Here is a 15,000-nt window from a genome sequence, read left to right on the forward strand (position 1 = left end):
GATCACAGTTGATTTGAGCCTCAGCAATAAAGATAGTAGGACCCCTGACATCCAATTCAACAGCTGGTGGATCAACCTGGTACAGTCGCTCAAAGTAACCGGCCCAGCGGGCCTTCACTATGGACTCCTCTGTCAAGAGCCAAACACCCTCCACTGCCACTGCAGTACACAGAGCGATGGGCTTGGACGAACACAATGCGTGAATTCTCCTGTAAGCATGACAATCACTTGACCACAGGTGATGGTTGACCCCACAGATTCCTCACACACATTCCTCCTTGTCCACCCTCAGCGCAAGTACAGTTTTCCGCCTCAACTCCCTGAAGAGCTCAGCTCTGCCATTAAGCTTGGCCCTGCGACTGTGGTCAATGGTTTCCAGTGTCCCTTGAGAGAAAAATTCCTCTTCGTCCTCTGATGAGTTCCAAGACATCCACTGGCAACATCAAGCATTGTGGTCTTGAAGGCACACCACAACTCTTCAGGACTTTCCAAAGCACCCAGACCCCCCAAATCCCCACTCATCCTGTTCTCAAACTCCTCAGCTACCCCCTCATCCTGCAGCTTGCTAACATCCAGCCTTGACTGGGATGGTCCCATTCTCCCAGATTTAATCTGAAACTTCAGAGTTGCAACAACAAGCCAGTGGTTGGTATTAAGGAAATGAGCACTCTGGGAGACACTGCAGTTCTGGATGATCCTCCAGCCACCATCAACAAGCACATGGTCAATCTCCTTTGTCACAACACCAGCGTCGGAATACCAAGTCCAGCGATGAGTCTGTGGGCGATGAAACTATGAACCAGCCGCCCTAAATCCATGATTTCATGCAAAGTCAAGGAACTTAGTACTATTCTCATTCACAGTTCCAGACCCATGGGGACCAACACGTCTCATCACCATCCCTATCAGTTCAATCGATGCATTGAAATCCCCCAAGACTAGAAGAGTATCTCGTTTGGGGCAGTGATTCACCACAGACTCGAGCGTGGCATAATATGCGTCCTTCCCGGTGAGATCACTGCCTCAGTTGAAGCATATGCAGAGACAATGGAAACGACACTCAAGGAGTGACAAATCCTACATCTCAAAAAAAGCTCGTTGACCGGTGTGACCTCAATTGTCATTGGAGTCAACTTATTGGACACAGTTGCAGCAACTCGTTGGGCATGGTAACAATCAGAGAGCGACCCGGCCAATAGTAGGTGTTTCCACACATCATGATCTCGATGCAATCCGGTCTCTGAACCTCAGAGAGTACTGCAATACCGATGTCCAAACGATTGAGGTCAGATGACAACAGAGACAGGTTATCATCCTCTCCCAGGAAAATGACATTCCAGGCACCCACCTGAAGGGACCGCCTCACGTTAACCCAAGGAAACTGCCGTCTGGTGGACGACACCTCAGCACCACCCAGACACACACAACCGCAATCTGACCCGGGAAGGTTACCCAGTGACTTTCCTCCTGTCATCAAAGAGTGGGGGTCCTGAAGGCTTTGCCCCAATCCCATCGTCACGTTTACAGATTGCGGTCAATGGTTATGTTACTTGTATTATGTCACATTTACAGATGAGAATTGCAAGTCCTTTCTCTACCCTTGCTGGGGGGGGGGCAGGTGGGGAGGGGGTGGGGGATAGTGAGGTATTACTTTTTTCCATGACCTAACAATCGTACAGACATAATATTGTTACGGGGTCGGGTATCGGTGGCGAGCATGACCGCCAGAGGGAAAAGTAGAGTCGGCACCACCGAACACACCGGAATTGAGGTCGTGCCTTTTGGATAAGTATGAAAGGCACGGGTCCCTTACTGGACCATAAATCGCCAATAATTCAACTGCGTGGGGTAGGGTCAATTGCCAAACTTCAATATACCTAATTACCCATGCGGACACAGCTACTGGGGAATTCACACCCTCAACGGACCTCGAGCGGAACGAGCCCTTACCGAGCCCGAACCGTGTGTAACGCGAGCGGAGTTTATCAAGGCCCGTCGGACCAAATGAACAATTTACGGCCGCGCTATTTCTCAATACACACTGTGCCAAGCCAATGAAAGAAACACAGAAATGAGCTGGAACATTTAACAAAAGGGATATTTATTTATAATGGGGCAGGGGAGCACACAAGAAGGCAGAGTTAACCGAATAATGAAGGGATAGCAATTTATGTACAAGCACTTATGCAGTTTTACTGAATAAACTGGTGGCACAAACACACACACACGTACACCCAAAAATAAACGGATCTATCAGGTCTTTATTGGAGGCCTCCAGCTCGACGAAAGGTGAGCTGGAGGTCAGAGCCTCTTCTTGGACCTTTCCGCCTCGTGCAGTCTTCGACTATCTGGTGTGGCAGGACTCGATCCCGCCACACAATGCCACTCCAAGCTCAGGCAGGCGATCCTCGCGGGACAGGCACACATGCCACAAGAGAAGACGCTCTGTTGGTGGGACCCAATTAAGGCGATGACTGGCTTCAGAAGACCACCAGATGTCTGAAGACCAAAGACCAGAAGACAATTCCTCTGAAGACCAGAAGACATCTCCTTTTCGAAGACCAGAAGACAACCACTCTCCCTTCGGTCCACGCACGCTTCTCTTATCCCACGCTCGCACTCCCTCATTGGGCAGAGAGGGAACGCTCTATATCCATATTTGGGGCCAAGCCAGAACGAAACGCTTGTGCCCATATTTGGGGCGAAACCAGAGCGTAACGCTTGTGCCCATATTTGGGGCGAAGCCAGAGCGTAATGCTTGTGCCCATATTTGGAGTCAAGCCAAAATGAAACCCTTGTGCCCATATTTGGGGCGAAGCCAGAGCGTAAACCTTGTGCCCATATTTTGGAGTGAAGCCAGCACACCAACGTCCAGAAAAACCCCGCCAAGCACACTGGACCCCGCCCACGTACGTGCTGGCACGCATGCATGCGATGGTGCCGGTGGATGATGGTGGAAGGAAGCGAGGGCAGGTGTCGTTGTTGTTGTTGTTGGTAATTTAAATCCCAACTATCAAAATAACTCTCAGCACACGTACAATTAATCACCCATTAGACATAGGACGGGACCCTAACAAGAAACACATACTTACCGATATAGCTGATCTATGGGACCTGGCCGTTGTGTGCAGTAAGCTTCCAAATTCACAACACTACCCCCTCCCTTTTTTTCCAGACTCGTTCAGAGTCGTCAAATTTGCGTGTGACCAGCATGTGTAAGTTTTCCCCTCGTACGATTTACCTTTGGATCCCTGAGTGCGACATTTTTTCATACATGTCCCAAAAATAAATTACCTAGTGTGCTGCGTAACTAAACTATCAGACTCACACAGACGACAACTACATTGCCGGCACTAAGACAAACAACAGGTGGGACAATAACTTATTTACAATTTTAACTATTTACCTTAACCATGTCCCAGGACCTGTTATCTGTGGGAAAGAAGCACAGCAAGTCAACAGTCATTTTATGTGGGTGAGTGCACAGCAGCTGAAGGTCAGTCGTCCTCAGGGCCTGCTGAAAAGGTCCCCCTTGGGTGTTCCTTTCAGTGAACCTTCTTCTTTGTTCATTTCATACCCCAGCTGCTGGAGGCAACTCACCCTAACACAGCAGGCCATGCGCCATCCCACATGCCATTTGAAGTGGTCTTTATGCAAGAACAGGGAGGTAGCCGGCTGCTCAATGCAGTTCCTGGCTCTTTTGAATGAACTGGTGGAAAGGGAGATGATGCAAGCACACAAAATGATGAATGATGGGGCTGCCTGCAGGGCAGTCCTTGCAAAACACTTGCTGGATGATCCTGGCACACATGGTGGGATGGTTGACACAGGGGCAAATGCAAATAAGGGCAGCAGGCATGGGGTCAAAGCAAAAGGCAGGTAACAAGGCATGGCAAATGCGGACCAGCAGATGTAGCACAAACACAGGCCAGCATATGAAGCTGGCCGGCCTCTGGTCTGGTACCTTGAGGTTAAGGAGGAGTGCGGTGGTGCCGGCCTCTCCCAAAACGTGCTCGGACCTAACCTATCGCCTTTGCCTGTCTTTTTTCATACCCACTCCCTTAATTTGCAGCAACGAAACAACAAAATGTAGCCCCTTTTTATTTTATTGTATTGTATTTTATTCTTTTAAATTGCTCGTCCCGAACCCCCTTACTTTCTTTGTCCGGCTCACCTATCCTGTCAACCTAGCCTACTCCCAACCCTTAAAATCCTTTTTGGAGGGGAATAAGGAAGAGACCAGTGTCCTGTCTCGAGGCCCAATGAAGCCCCAGAATAGCCTCCTACATAATTCAGCCATCTTAGGGCCCTGTCACACCTTGACGTTTCAGCCAGCAATGGCAACGTATAAAAATGTATGTTAAACGTTGGCGTACGCTGAAATTTTGATGTTTTTTTTTCTTAAGTTTTGGGCGTATTCATAACGTGTTGGTCATATGCATAACATATTAGTAACGGGCACAGAACGTTTCGTTGTGTTGTTGATAACTTTTACCAACGAATGCTTAGCCTGTTGTCGGCGTTCACAACCTATGCCCAACGATAGTTTAACTTACGCATAGCGCGCTAAACGTATCGCCGGCGAACTCATGGCATAGCCTGTTAAGAACCTGCTGGACACCGATTTAAATCATAACCGCCTGAGAATTTGAAGTGTCAACATTGCAGTCACACCTTGACGATTTTGCCAGCTTATGCTGGCCTATGAAAAATGTGTCTAAAACGCTAGGCGCATGTCAAATACGGTATAGGTAAGTTTTGTATACGTTGAGAGTAGGCTGGAAACAATGAAGTACGCTGTCATATTACGTGGTACGTGTAATACGTCGTGAAATTTCAAGCATGCTGAAAATTTTACGACGTACTCGGTGTATGGCTAACACGTTCCGCATGCGTTGTCATATGTTCTTGGCACGCTCCGCGATCGTCTACACACGACGGACACGCATTACTTGTAGGTTACTCATAAGTCAAAACACGTCAAGGTAATATTTAACATACCTGAAACCTAATTTTCAACCAATGGGTAACGTCCTTTTAACCGATGAGTAGCGTGCTCTGAACCTATGTTTAACGTGCTTGAAACCTATGAGTAACGTGCATTGAACCTATTTGTAACTTGCCTTGAACCAATGACTAGCGTGCTATGAACCTATGTGTAGCATGCTTTGAACTGAAGTATAACGTGCTTCTAACCTTTGAGTAACATGCTATGAATCTATTTATAACGTATCTAAAACGCACATTGTCGTATGTAGAATAATTAGATTGACGTCTTCCGGACGACCACAGCACTTACTGAACGTATTTCTAACTTATATCTACCGTGTAATGGCGTATTAGCAGCGTTAAGGGGAATTGGTATATACAAATGGGCTTCACAAGAGGAACCCATCATTGTTCCAGACTCCATGTTGAGTAGATGTCAATGCCAGTAGTATCAGTAGTAGTTATACTATTAGTAGTCGATGGTGTGTGTGACAGTAGTAATAGTAGTAGTAGTTGTAGTAGTAGCATTGGTAGTAGTAGTATGTCTATGTCAGTAGTAGTAGGTGAGCGTGATGGGGAGGGTGTGGGTGATGATGGATCCTCTTATCGTCCACGAAAAGGAGACTACTTTGCACCATTGTTCGATGTTCTTTTCGGATAATTTTTTTTCCTCATTCCCACGATGAAATATTTCTTTGTTTTACTTTTTAAAGAATTAAAAACCACTTTGACAAATGCATAATGTACTAGTAATGAACACAGAACGCTGCGATAACTTATAGATAAGTTATACCAACAATTGTTTATCGTGTTTTAGTCGTCCACAACCTATGCCCAACGATAGTCTAGCGTATGCATCACGTAATAATTCCCAAGCACGTTATTCATAGGTTATAAATAAGTCACGGGTATCCTAAACATTACTTTGATGTGTTTCAACAAATGAGGAACTTTCAAGTAGCGTGTTGCGAAGTGTGAACAGCGTTCGTGTAGCGTGCTTACAAAACGTTACTCATAGGTTAGAAATAAGTTTCGGGTACGCGAATGTTACCTCTACGTGTTTCGACTTATGAGTAATATACAATTAACGTGTGTCAACAATCGCATAACGTGCCTACAACTTATGGCCAGCGTAGCGGAACGTGTGAGCCAAACGCCGAGTACGTCGTAAAATTCCAAGCATGCAAAATTTTTTTGGACAACCAAAAAGTACAACGTTTTAAACCAACCTAATACGACCTATGGTAGTGTTTTTCAGCGTGCACCTGACATATACATAACGTACCCATAACGTATTCGACGTGTGCCGGCGTTTTAGACAAATTTTCATAAATCGGCATATGCTGGCTATATTGTCAAGGTGTGACAGCCCCTTTACCAAGGTGGGTCCAGTGGCCTACGGAGAGCGAAGGGATGGATGGTGGGAAGGGGTACATTTCCTAACTATCCTAGCATTTATTAACTTTAAACTACCCCAGGGCTTTTCCATACACCTGGCTCTTTAAACTATAGGTTCTAGCAACCATGATTCTCATCGCCTGTGTTGGTGTCCATTATTAATTTTGGCCCTGCCCACAAATTTTCTCTCGTGCCCTTGCACAATTTTGTGGCTGGGCAGCGTGGCACAACTGGCAGGGACTTCCATCTCCCGAACTCAAGCTACGGCACCCCTGGGTGCTGAGGCTGTCTCTGAGCCTATCTGCTCCCTATCAATGTGGGGGGTTGCCCTTCCTGGCATTGCCCCCCTTCCAAGCCCACGTCGCATTTTGGTGCTCTGGGTCCCTTTCCGAGGGTCACCCGTGCCCACGACACTATCCCGGTCCCTTGGACCCGTGGCCTACTTTGGCCGACTAGTCCGGTGCCTGAGGTGCCCTCAACTCAATACTCACCTTTCAACAGCCACGCTCCCAGCCGGTCAATGGACTCCTGCACCCCTCCAAAAGGTATCATGCCTTCGTGCACCACCAACAACAGAACGATCTCCTTTTGGTAAGTTTGACTAACCCACTAACGAACATTACTCTGACCCCGGGTTCCCTTGGGTGGGATTCACTCCTCCCCCCAATCAATCATTCGCACCGTGCATTCCCCATTCACTCCACTCACACACTCGGGCTCGCTGACCCATACTCACTCATTGTACACATTTTTTTTTTTTCAATCCACACCAATTACTCAACACTGCCATTCTGCTAACTAAATTCCCCTTACTAACTTGTGCTCCCCGTCTTCCCTTAAACTAGTGCACGTTCTATTTAGCTCTATCACTACGCTATGTCCCCACTACACATTCCATGTTGGTCCATTTCTTATTCTAATCTAACATTCCCTCAAACTCATTCCACGGGCCCCATGAGGAACTGTTCCTGCCCCATGAGGTGGGTCTATCTACGCTAACCCCATCCCCTAAGCTAATGCTCCTTTGCCCAAACAGAAATGCTTGCCACATCCTGGCAGCGGTATCGTGTACTCGTTGCAAGGCTGTTTTTTTTTTGTCTTTGTTTTTACACCGCCATGGTGGCGGTCTGCGACTCGCCCGTTGTTCCCTTCTATCGGACGGTTAGGTGCGCCTCGGTTAGGTGCGGATCTGGAGCCTTGTCTTCGCCTTGCGCATCACACTCAGCGCTCACTTTTGAGGGGTCCGCCATGCGAGCCAATGCGTGCCGCTCGCCAGTAACTCACGCCACGAGGTCCCCACTGACGTCACTCGCACACCGAACCTACGCGGCTTCTTGTACAGGCCCGCACGAGCGCATCGTCCCGGGAACCCGCTCCGCATGTTCTGCGAGCAGAACATGCGGCGCGCAGCACGTGGAGCTTCCCACACGTGCCCGCATGTGGACCCGTCCGTTCCAAATTCACACAACACTTGCCGACATTTTAACTGTCCACGTGGCCGGCTTGTATCCAACGTGGAACGTTTCCAGGCCGGATTGCGATCGCACAGACGTGCGCGTGCCGGCCGTGTGCGAAACGCGCCATGGACCTCGCACGCATTGTCGCGCGAACCCAGTGCGGTTGCCAAATTAACCCTCTGTGGCCTTCCAGGCTCGCCATTCCCGTCTCCTGTCTGGATCGGTCCGTCGTCCATTTCCATGCACGCACTCACTCATGCCATGTTACTCGCACCATTCACACACTTCAACACACACTCCGGGACAATCACACTGGGGGCGGGAGTCTGCACAAGGGATCCTGAAGCCTCTACTCCCCCCAAACTCTGCATGGACCCGTTCGTACCATGCACCCGCTCAACCTCGCACGGCCCGACTGAACTCACCTGGTCGCGATCTGCTTAGAGGGAGCTTACTGTCTCCCCCTGTTCCTGAGGGAGGTTAATCCAATGCTCACATTGGGTCCCGAAACATTCCCCATGCTCAACCTCATTGTCCCCTCCTATCTCGACCTGTGTGTGCTCGTCTTTAATTTCATGTAGGTTCTCCTCTACTCCTTCTAATTCCCATGTCTCTGTTTTCATTTCCGTTGTCTCTTTTAATTTTCCCGTCATCTCCTCGTGTCTGAGTTTACACGTCTCCCCATCAATTATCGTGGCGTCGCTCGTCATCCCGACCTCACCCGTCTCCATCGCAGGCCGGTCACAATTTGTACTCCTTGTTGGTTCGGTCACTCCACCACGTGCTTCCGCCATTATGCCTTTCATGCCCTCCACCCTCGCCTGCAGGCTCAACCCCATGCTCTGCATTTCTCCCCTGCCCTCATCCATTTTGCACTCCAAATCCCCCTTCATGTCATCCATTTTGCACGCATTCGCATCAATTTTGTCATCTATCGCTCGTGTATTCGTTTTTATTTCTTGCGCATTTGCGTCCATCTTTCGCATCAATGCCTCCAACATCTGTCTCATGTCAAATGATCCTGAGGCAGCCGATTCGCCTCGGTTAGGTGCGGATCCGCCAAGGGTCGAGAGGGAAATTTGACGGAGGGGGCGCTCGTGCGCCGCCGCCCCCACCGCGCCCATTACGACCTCTGGGTCCGATCGTGGGGAATGGTCAACCTGCATGGTTGTTTCGTCCTGGGCCATAGATTCCTCTAACACTCCATCTTTACCCACCTGCTCCAGCCCGTCTTGGCTTGCCATGTGCGTATTGAGAAATAAATTTTACTCACTCACTCTTTGGGAGAAACGGGGGGTGGGGGGGGGTTTGCTCCACGCACTCCTGATCCGACTCCCGTGAATTTCTCTACGTAGGCGTTGGGACAGAATCGCACTCCTGAACACCAATTGTTACGGGGCCGGGTATCGGTGGCGAACACGACCGCTAGAGGGAGCAGTAGAGTCGGCTCCACTGAACAAACCAGGATTAAGGTCGTGCCTTTTGGATAAGTCCGAAAGGCACGGGTCCCTCACTGGACCATAAATTGCCAATAATTCAACTGTGTGGGGTAGGGTCAATTGCCATACTTCAATATACCTAATTACCCATGCAGACAAAGCTCCCGGGGAATTCACACCCTCGACGGACCTCGAGCAGAACGAGCCATGACAGAGCCCAAACCATGCGCAACCCTAGCGGAGATTACCAAGGCCCGTCGGACCAAATGATCAATTTATGGCCTCACTATTTCTCAATACACACCATGCCAAGCTAATAAAAGAAACACAGAAACGAGCTGGAACATTTAACAAAAGGGATATTTATTTATAAAGGGGCAGGGGAGCATGCAAGAAGGCAGAGTTAACCAAATAATTAAGGGATAGCAATTTATGTAAAAGCACTTATGCAGTTTTACTTAATAGACTGGCGCTACACACACACACACACACACACACACACACACACACACACACACACACACACACACACACACACACACACACACACACACACACACCCACACACACACACACACACACACACACACGTACACCCAAAAATACATGGATCCGTCAGGTCTTTATTGGAGGCCTCCAGCTCAAGGGAAGGCGAGCTGGAGGTCAGAGTCTATTCTTGAACCTTTCCACCGAGTGCGGTCTTCGACGATCCGGTGTGGCAGGACTCGAACCCGCCTCACAATGCCGCTCCAAGCCCAGGCAGAGCGATCCGCGTGGGACAGGCTCGCAGGCACACAGGCCACAAGAGAAGACGCTCTGTTTGTGGGACCCCGGGAAGCCTGCAGGCTTCTGACTGGCTTCAGAAGACCACCAGACATCCGAAGACCGAAGACCAGAAGACAATTCCTCTGAAGACCAGAAGACAACTCCTTTTCGAAGAGCAGAAGACAACCACTCTCCCTTCGGCCCACGCGCGCTTCTCTTATCCCACGCTCGCACTCCTTCATTGGGCAGAGAGGAACATTTATCACTCAGACACGCACGCTCTATATCCATATTTGGAGCCAAGCCAGAATGAAATGCTTGTGCCCATATTTTGGGCGAAACCAGAGCGCAACGCTTGTGCCCATACTTGGGGCGAAGCCAACACAGCAACGTCCAGAGAAACTCCGCCTAGCACATGGACTCCACCCACGTATGTGCTGACACACACGCGTGCATTGGTGCCGGTGGATGATGGTGGGAGGAAGCGAGGGCAGGTGTCGTTGTTGTTGTTGTTGGTAATTTAAATCCTAACTATCAAAATAACTCAGCACACGTACAATTAATCACTCATTAGACATAGGACGGGACCCTAACGAGAAACACATACTTACCGATATAGCTGATCTATGGGACCTGGCTGTTGTGTGCAGTAAGCTTCCAAATTCGCAGCAATATGAAGGAATTTAATTAAAAACAAAAGTAAAATACATCAATCATTTTTATCCAACTTTCCCGATTCCTACTTTTAAATTAACCATCCATGATGTCACTGATTAAACTGCTGTTTGTCATCCTCCCTCCAAAAGGTGAAAGTGTTATTCCATCCCATATATGGATTTGGGTATCTCTGCTGATTGGATTCCTCCTGATCTCGTTGTTGATTTTCCTTTTTGGTAAGTCTTGTGATATTATTGATTATGATGTTATTATCACTGGGATTAGGGATGTTCTCAGAGTAAGAAGAAATAATGATTTTGAGCATGATGTTGTGAACTCTCAATGAAAGTTAACTATGAGGTTTAAAATGAAAATGAGAGACTAACACAGGAACTAAAAAACCTTGATAATATCTACATTACTTTGTAATTCCTGAATTATCTGAATTTACTGTCCTTCATCAAAATCAACAGCAGAGTAGAGGGGCAAATACAGGGAGACTTGGGAAAATAAGGGACATTGTGAAGAATTAGAGCAAGGGGAGGGTGCAGAGCGTGAAGAAGTTGGAGACAGTCACAAATTCTCAATCATGGAAATGGAAGGAAAAACTGGAAACCTGCAAAGAGAACTACCACACTGAGACTACTGCCCGCACCCACCACACTGAGACTACTGCCCACACCTACCACACTGAGACTACTGCCCGTACTTGTCACCCCTCATCCGCTGCAATCGCACTGCCACCCACACACGCTCTACTGCTGATGCCACCCACACCTGCCACACTCCCGATGCCATCAACAACCCACTCCCGCCCCCACTACCAAGCACGCATGCTGTGAACCCATCAACCACTTTCAGGAAACTCCCCCATACCCCACCAGCCTCTGACAATCCCACAAAGCTGATATCTCTTTTCTCACTCCATCTACAAGAGTCCTTAATTGTGCCATCTCAACCCATTTCCTGTAGAAAACTCCCTCCCCTCCTTCCCTGATGGAATCATATCATGTTGAACAAGATCATACCTGTGATGAGATAACGGGTTTGAGAGCTCCATGTTGTTCTGGTGATGAAACTTTCTGTTCAAGGAATGTGTAAATCATCTTCTTATCTTTATTCTTCTCTTTTCAGTACGAAGACGAAGGCTCCGTCGAAAGGTCTGCAGATCATTTTCCCATGTTATCTCATTTAATAAGAGGTTCAGTAAACTGAATGATAACTTTGTATTATATAATATCCTTCATTCCATGACTTGTTCTGTGTTGATGAAATCTGTCAAAACAAATTAATTAATCACACTGATGGATGATAACCTGAGGCGTAGCCAGAGGTCCAAAAGCGATGAGGCGAAAAGAGGTGAACTTGTTTGATGTGACGGTGCGTAAGGCGCAATGGGGGGGGTGTGGGTGTGGGGGGGTATTGTGATAGGAGTGGAGATAAGATTATTCAGAGCACTGCTGGGTAGCTTTGATAGTTTACTCCCCAGGGAGCTCAGATGGCCAGAGGGCTCAGGCCAGATCATATTTCAGGAAATGAGCGATGAGGCAACTGCCTCGTCTGCCTCAGCCTGGCTATGCCGTTAATAACCTTGTACAGGGTTTTCATTTCACAGAAGTTAGTTATAATGATGGTTAGATACTGATTCCATCGTCTTTCGTGACTCTCGGATTCAGATGCTGATTCCATCATCATTCGCGACTCTCGGAATCAGATGCTGATTCCTCCACCATTTGCAACTCTCTGATTCAGATGCTGATTCCACCATCATTCGCAACTCCTCGATTCAGATGCTGATTCCACCACCATTTGCAACTCTCTGATTCAGATGCTGATTCCATCATCATTCGCGACTCTCGGATTCAGATGTTGATTCCACCGTCATTCGCGACTCTCGGATTCAGATGCTGATTCCTCCACCATTCTCAACTCTCTGATTCAGATGCTGATTTCATCGTCTTTCGTGACTGTCGGATTCAAATGCTGATTCCACCATCATTCACGACTCTCGGATTCCGATGCTGATTCCTCCACCATTTGCGACTCTCGGATTCAGATGCTGATTCCACTGTCATTTGCGACTCTTGGATTCAGATGCTGATTCCATCATCATTCGCGACTCTCGGATTCAGATACTGATTCCATCGCCATTCGTGACTCTCGGATTCAGATATTGATTCTACCATCATTTGCGACTCCAAAAGTTCTCAGAATGTTGAAGAGTTCAGTGGGATTTGGAAGGAACTTTTGGAGATAAAATTATTGATGGAAACGCTTTTGAGGGAATTGTGGAGCCAAATCGTCGAGCCTTGTTTGAGTGATTCAGAGGAAGAAGGTGGAAGTGTTCATGAAGATGAAAACGTGGGTCACATGATCAATTCAGCTTGGTAGAGTTTGATTTTCCGTTCAAGTAACGGTCCATAAGAGAGGAATTTTGTATTAATTGATAAAGCCATTTATATATTACTCAAGGATTCAATTAGTTGAAAAAAAATTAAATATGCATCTCAATAAAATAGACATTATCAAAGCTGATTCGACTTGCACTCCTTCAGATAAATCCACAAGCAGATGAAGAAGAAGCACTGCAGTCTCATTTATAAAGCTACAATGTAATGTCCTCAACGTTGATTGGTTGAGAGAAAGAAATGACAGGATTACTTGATTGGTGAAACCATAGAGCATCATTAATCATGAGGAGGTGGAAATGAACCTTCATGAATCATGATTAGGAGGAGATGAATCACAAAAGTACAGGTAGAAACATAATGCCAATTAGCTGAGGGCGAGAAGGGGGAGGGGTGGGTGTGGTTTTCATGATGACTTATCGTTGACCATGGTACAGATGTCACACAGTCAAGCCATCATCGTCAAAATATATATAAAGTTCGGAAAAATTATTTCTGTCTCCAAAGAATATGGTTGGTTGACCTGATGACTGTGGCCTCCATTGTGTCCTCGACTCAGGATTATGGACCAGCTGATGTGATATTGCTCTGCACGTTGAGGATTGTTCAGTTAATGGAAACCAATTGCAGAGCCGCATGGAATAGTTGTCGTACTGTGTACATTCTTACGAGCCTGAGTTGGTTGTCTCTGGTTGGTTGACTGACCCCTTATTTGACCCCTCTGTTCGGATAACCAAAAGATCGAGCCTTCTCTTTTGTTACATAACAGTGCTCCGTAAAATGTTCTGACCACAAAAGTGAACATTTTGTCAGCCCGATCCATACTCCTGTATTTTGGACAAACCTCGTCCAATTTCTGGCAAACTTAGGGAGTTTTGGCCATTGGTGGAGCATGAAATCATCTCGGTTTGTTTTGCTATACAAGCACCAAGGACCCATCGACTCGGCACATTATAAAAATATTCGCCTTTTGAGTTGAATCATACTGAGATGTAATCCGGATAGAGTACAGAAATGGTGGTCCACTTCGGTATGTAATGTCACCACTAATCTGAAAAAGAAGAAGAAGAAGATTGATTATAATTACAATTTAACCTACTTTATAAATCGGAATGAGACACAGCATATCTATTTTGTAGGGTATCAAAGGTCAACAGATTAGCGTCAAAGTGGTTTGGGTGTTTGGGTTCCCTTTTAATGCAATACTGTACATGATTTCATGTGTATAGTGTGAATGAGCCCTCAAATGTCAGGCCTGTCCAGCCGGTTCGTGGAGACTTGGGCCAAGCTTCCACTGGCTGACCCCACAAGACCGTGTGAATAATCGTAGCCATTGACGCAGAAGAAGAAGAAGAAGAAGAAGAAGAAGAAGAAGAAGAAGAAGAAGAAGAAGAAGAAGAGAAAGAAGAAGAAATTTCAATGAGTCCTGAATATTGCTCATAAAAGGGGGAAAATACAATTTATAAACAAGAAAATGAGAAATCAGAGATTTTACACCCTCGCCAGGACTTCTTTTGTGTGGCGTTTGTGTAGTTTCCTGTGATGTATTTTGTGTGGGTTTGCGTGCTGGTGTGTTACGTAATTAATAAGAGACATAATTAGAACTGTCACCTTTAACTGCTGGCAGTGATGACCACGTACCAAGATGTCCAGCTTTGATGCAACCCCACTTTGATCGGACACCTGACCCTGACCCATTACTTTTTTATTATCATTCAATTGAATTTAGAATGTGATTAAAATATATTCAATTAAAATCAAATGGAAGACCAAATAGGTAGAGTCCTGCATTCGAGTCATCAGGAGGAACCCGAACCGAACAATCAAAAAGCAAAGATTAAGTCATCCGGAGGAACCTGTAGGGATTCACATTTCAGCTGTTACTCA

General features: G+C 47.0%; 1 protein-coding gene and 1 long non-coding RNA gene across 2 annotated transcripts in view; both read left to right on the plus strand.

Moving 5' to 3' along the window:
* Positions 1-12,049, plus strand: part of LOC147033693 (uncharacterized) — a 13,696-nt gene extending 1,647 nt beyond the window's left edge. Inside the window, exons 2-3 of the long non-coding RNA XR_015052341.1 lie at positions 10,855-10,941; positions 11,840-12,049. This is a non-coding gene — a long non-coding RNA (uncharacterized LOC147033693). The remainder of the gene's footprint in view (positions 1-10,854; positions 10,942-11,839) is intronic.
* Positions 1-15,000, plus strand: part of LOC147033690 (NACHT, LRR and PYD domains-containing protein 12-like) — a 1,146,930-nt gene that overhangs the window by 245,743 nt on the left and 886,187 nt on the right. The gene's annotated exons all lie outside the window — the stretch shown is intronic.

This window comes from Eptatretus burgeri, chromosome 2, assembly GCF_056783735.1.
Source record: "Eptatretus burgeri isolate ZD-2024b chromosome 2, Ebu_testis_v1, whole genome shotgun sequence".
Lineage (NCBI taxonomy): Eukaryota > Metazoa > Chordata > Myxini > Myxiniformes > Myxinidae > Eptatretus > Eptatretus burgeri.